At 49.0% G+C, this 4,962-nt stretch overlaps 3 non-coding genes across 3 annotated transcripts in view; all 3 read left to right on the top strand.

Moving 5' to 3' along the window:
• The first annotated feature begins 694 nt into the window (after positions 1-694).
• Positions 695-2,989, top strand: LOC124319188. The gene has a single exon (XR_006912881.1). It is a non-coding gene; the product is annotated as a small subunit ribosomal RNA (ribosomal RNA).
• A 936-nt stretch (positions 2,990-3,925) lies between these two features.
• Positions 3,926-4,078, top strand: LOC124319193. The gene has a single exon (XR_006912887.1). It is a non-coding gene; the product is annotated as a 5.8S ribosomal RNA (ribosomal RNA).
• Positions 4,079-4,719: 641 nt separating this feature from the next.
• Positions 4,720-4,962, top strand: part of LOC124319191 — a 4,575-nt gene continuing 4,332 nt past the window's right edge. Inside the window, exon 1 of the ribosomal RNA XR_006912884.1 lies at positions 4,720-4,962. This exon is cut by the window's right edge and continues 4,332 nt beyond it. This is a non-coding gene — a ribosomal RNA (large subunit ribosomal RNA).

Genomic DNA, 4,962 nt, shown 5'->3' with positions numbered 1-4,962 from the left:
CATTCTTCGGTGAACTCTTAAAGAATTGCGCACTTTTATAGGGGTAGTCTGGTTGCTTGTCTCGACTTGAAATGATTTGTTTTTTTCCGCCCATGACTTTCTATACGATGCCTCTATGCTGGCCTCTGACCGCGGTTGTTCCGAGTTTTCTCTTTCTCTTCGAAAGTCTTTGCGGAAAATTCTGCCTCGTGTGACCGTTGAGCGGTGAGGTGTGTGTGTGTGTGTGTGTCGTGCGGGGTGATGCGAGAGTGTGCCTCGGCGGTGGAAAAATAAAAATAAAACTCTGAGCCCACAAAAATTTAAAAGATGTATGCTTGTCAGCTTAGTAAAGCAGGCTTGACTTATGAGCATACAGCACGCCACATATGACCGTCGAAAACCGTAATACGGGAAAAAAAGTTGATGAATATATCAAGACCGGTCGAATGAATCCGATTCACTTTGGGCTCATAGACCGTTGAATGGTCTTTGACTTTGGAAATTGAAATGAAAAAAATCCAACAAACGGATCGGATCGGTGTTTCTCTTCACTGGGACTCGCTGTGACACGCCAGGCGTTGCGATCAAAAATTTTAGTTTCCGAAGAAAAAGAAAAAAAACGAAAAACGTGTTGATTTGGTGTGTGTTTGGTGATGCGTGGGCGAAATAAAAACCCGCAACTCGCCGGATGCATATCAAACAAACATACACGAAATACCTGGTTGATCCTGCCAGTAGCATATGCTTGTCTCAAAGATTAAGCCATGCATGTCTAAGTACAAGCCGCTAGACGGCGAAACCGCGAATGGCTCAATAAATCAGTTATGGTTCCTTAGATCCACTCCATCCTACTTGGATAACTGTGGTAATTCTAGAGCTAATACATGCACTCGAGCCTCGACTGCGGGCTTTCGGGCTCGCAGAAGAGGTGCTTTTATTAGATCAAAACCAGTCGGGGCCGGGCTTTCGGGCTCGCGCACCGTACCAATTTTGGTGACTCTGGATAACTTCACGCCGATCGCACGGCCTTCGCGCCGGCGACGTATCTTTCAAATGTCTGCCTTATCAACTGTCGATGGTAGGTTACGCGCCTACCATGGTTGCAACGGGTAACGGGGAATCGGGGTTCGATTCCGGAGAGGGAGCCTGAGAAACGGCTACCACATCCAAGGAAGGCAGCAGGCGCGCAAATTACCCACTCCCGGCACGGGGAGGTAGTGACGAAAAATAACGATACGGGACTCTTCCGAGGCCCCGTGATTGGAATGAGTACACTTTAAATCCTTTAACGAGGAACCATTGGAGGGCAAGTCTGGTGCCAGCAGCCGCGGTAACTCCAGCTCCAATAGCGTATATTAAAGTTGTTGCGGTTAAAAAGCTCGTAGTCGGATGTCTGTCTTCGGCCGGGCGGCGCCGCTCTGAATCAAGGGTGTTGCGTTTCACGCTCTGGGAGCCCGGGTGTCAAAGCCCGACTCTCTTCACGGTCGGACAACATCGCCGGAGTGGTGGTCGGTGCGTCGTTGTTGTATCTGCGGCCAGAGTTGGAAAGTTCTTTCGGGTTCTTTTTTAAATTTTGGTCGTAGTTGACTCGATTCGCTCCACCCAGTCAATCGTTCGGGGTGCCCTTCACCGGGTGTCTCGGGCGGCCGGCAACGTTTACTTTGAACAAATTAGAGTGCTCAAAGCAGGTGTATCCCAACGCCTGAATATCGCAGCATGGAATGATGGAATAGGACCTCGGTCCGATTTTGCTGGTCTTTTACTTTTGGACCCGAGGTAATGGTCAATAGAGACGGACGGGGGCATTCGTACTGCGGCGACAGAGGTGAAATTCTTGGACCGCCGCAAGACGAACAACAGCGAAGGCATTTGCCAAGAATGTTTTCCTTGATCAAGAACGAAAGTTAGAGGTTCGAAGGCGATCAGATACCGCCCTAGTTCTAACCATAAACGATGCCAACCAGCAATCCGTCGGAGTTACTCCAATGACTCGACGGGCAGCTTCCGGGAAACCAAAGTCTTTGGGTTCCGGGGGAAGTATGGTTGCAAAGCTGAAACTTAAAGGAATTGACGGAAGGGCACCACCAGGAGTGGAGCCTGCGGCTTAATTTGACTCAACACGGGAAACCTCACCAGGCCCGGACACTGGAAGGATTGACAGATTGAGAGCTCTTTCTTGATTCGGTGGGTGGTGGTGCATGGCCGTTCTTAGTTGGTGGAGCGATTTGTCTGGTTAATTCCGATAACGAACGAGACTCTAGCCTGCTAAATAGGTGACGGGTTTTATCAATTGAAACCGAAGGGAGTACGGAGGCGTCGGGATCAGGTGGCGGCGATTCGGGTCTCGGTGGGACTGGTTCCTTTAGTGAGGCAATCTCTCGGCTTGGTTTCGTTGTGCTTTGTTCGTCGGGTGTACGGCCTTCACGGGTTGGTTGCCTGGCGGATGAGGTATGGCGGGGCTTTGTCGGGAATGTCTCGCGGGGGCTGGCTCTATTGTTATTCGGTCGTCGTCATCCCCGGCGATACCTTCTGCTCTCGCGTCCGTCACGCAGTCTTCTTAGAGGGACAAGCGGCGTCCAGCCGCGTGACAGTGAGCAATAACAGGTCTGTGATGCCCTTAGATGTCCTGGGCCGCACGCGCGCTACACTGAAGGAATCAGCGTGTTTCACTCTCCCTGTCCGAAAGGACCGGGTAACCGCTGAACCTCCTTCGTGGTTGGGATTGGGGACTGCAATGATCCCCATGAACCAGGAATCCCTAGTAGGCGCGGGTCACTAGCCCGCGTCGATTACGTCCCTGCCCTTTGTACACACCGCCCGTCGCTACTACCGATTGAATGATTTAGTGAGGCCTTCGGACGGGCTTGTCGGGGTGCCGTCGAGTGGGGAGCAATCTCTGCCCGTGCGGTGCCTACCAACGGCGAGACTGAAAGATGGTCGAACTTGATCCTTTAGAGGAAGTAAAAGTCGTAACAAGGTTTCCGTAGGTGAACCTGCGGAAGGATCATAAACGAACAAGACAAATGTTTTGCGCATATGGCTTTGGTTGAGCACGAAACAACTAAAAGTTGCAAAACAAAAAAAACCCCATCAAAAGTCTTTCGGCGTAAGACATCGTATGAACTATGTGTGGGTTGACGGAAGAAAATCATTTATTTTGAACGGGTATCAGGCGCTCTGATGCGCGGTGGTTTAAAGCGGATTCGCCTTTTCAAATTGATTTTTCTTTCCTCTCGGCTCAAAAAAAAACACAAAGTCTTTCGATTTGGTCTATGGCCGTGAGCAAATTCTTCCTGCTTCGATGGTGAATGTCTCTATAGATTCATTCGACCTTTAGCGGCGCTCACAGTGTTGACGTTAGTAGAGTGAAGAATACGATAGCCCGCCTGGGCCGCGAGTACCGAAGGAACAATAAAGGAGATTTTATAAAGTCTTAGTCCCTAAATCAAACACTTTGAAAAATAAAAACTCGGTGGATGGAGAGTCGGAAAAAAAAAAAAAAAACATCAAGATTTTGAACGGGTATCAGGCGCTCTGATGCGCGGTGGTTTAAAGCGGATACGCCCAATCGAAATTGTTTTTTTTTTGTTTCTCTCTTCGTCTTCGGGATTTTTTGATTCTCGGTGGGGGACGAAAGTGTGAGACTTTACTCTGGACGTTCTTTTCGGGCGTAGATACTCGTGGTTGCGTGCGTGTGCGTCGTATAGACTAACACTCCAAAGCCCGACACTATGCCGTTGAAAACCGAATGTTTTTTAAGCTTGCCCTTCGCCCTCTCGATGAAGTAGGAAGAATTCAAAATCACAATAACACACTAAACCCAAATTCTAGTACGAGTGTTTATCGGAACATTTTCTTTCTGGCTTTCTTTCTCCGCCCTCGCATTCATTTGCTTGGGCGGGTTGGAGAAAAAGAGAGAAGAAAACGAATATGTCGTTTTATATACGACCCTGAACGGTGGATCACTAGGCTCGTGGATCGATGAAGAGCGCAGCAAAGTGCGCTAATCCATGCGAACTGCAGAACACATGGAGCATCGAAATCTTGAACGTAAATGGCGGCCCAGCTTCTCGCTCGGGCCACATCTGACTGAGGGTCGGTCGAATGATGAACGAACAGAGATTTTTTCAGTCTTGGTTTTGCATGTTGGGTCGCGGCGAGATTTATTTTTCACCCGGCCTGACCGCATAAAAGCTCCCGAATCTCTAACGTCTGGGTGCCGCGCGACTTAAGTGTCCGCGATGCCTCAAATACAAAAAAGGGGGAAAAATAAAAGAAGGTTCGCCCTGTTTTGTTTTTTTCCTCTCTATTCAAAAGAAACCTTTTTCGATGGCAAAACAGATGGGAAATTTTTGAGCCAACTCAAAAAAAAATTTTAGAAATAAACACATCTTCTCGAACAAGGTGTCGGCTGCGTGTGCGCGATATACCGCTTCAACGCGAGTTTAGTTGTGTGTGTGCGCCGGGCGTGTCGAAGTGTCGACCACCGCGAATTATCACTCACTCTAACCGCTCGTTATGCAAGCTTGGTTCGCGCACGACGCGTTGTTTCAATACAAAAAGCCGCAGGACGCCCTGTCACTTTTCGTAAATTAATTTTTGCGAATAACGAGAGACTCGCTTTATTTCGAAAAAAAAAAATTTGAACCGGCAATTATTCAATCTTTCCCGGCTTTAAAACGCCAAAGTCTGCCGAGCTAGATAAAGTGTTGTCTCCTTTTGAAAACAAACAATTCATTCTGACCTCAGTTTAGATGAGACTACCCGCTGAACTTAAGCATATCAGTAAGCGGAGGAAAAGAAACTAACAAGGATTCCCTTAGTAGCGGCGAGCGAACAGGGATGAGCCCAGCACCGAACCTCGCGCCCGGTTGAGCGGGTGCCGAGGAATGTGGTGTTCGGGAGGATCGTGCGCGTCTGTCCGGTATCTATCGTCCAAGTCTCCATGAACGGGGCGAGCAACCCACAGAGGGTGTCAGGCCC

The sequence above is a fragment of the Daphnia pulicaria genome, unplaced genomic scaffold (assembly GCF_021234035.1).
Source record: "Daphnia pulicaria isolate SC F1-1A unplaced genomic scaffold, SC_F0-13Bv2 h1tg000133l, whole genome shotgun sequence".
NCBI classification, from domain to species: domain Eukaryota; kingdom Metazoa; phylum Arthropoda; class Branchiopoda; order Diplostraca; family Daphniidae; genus Daphnia; species Daphnia pulicaria.
This window is presented reverse-complemented; position numbering and strand designations above follow the sequence as displayed.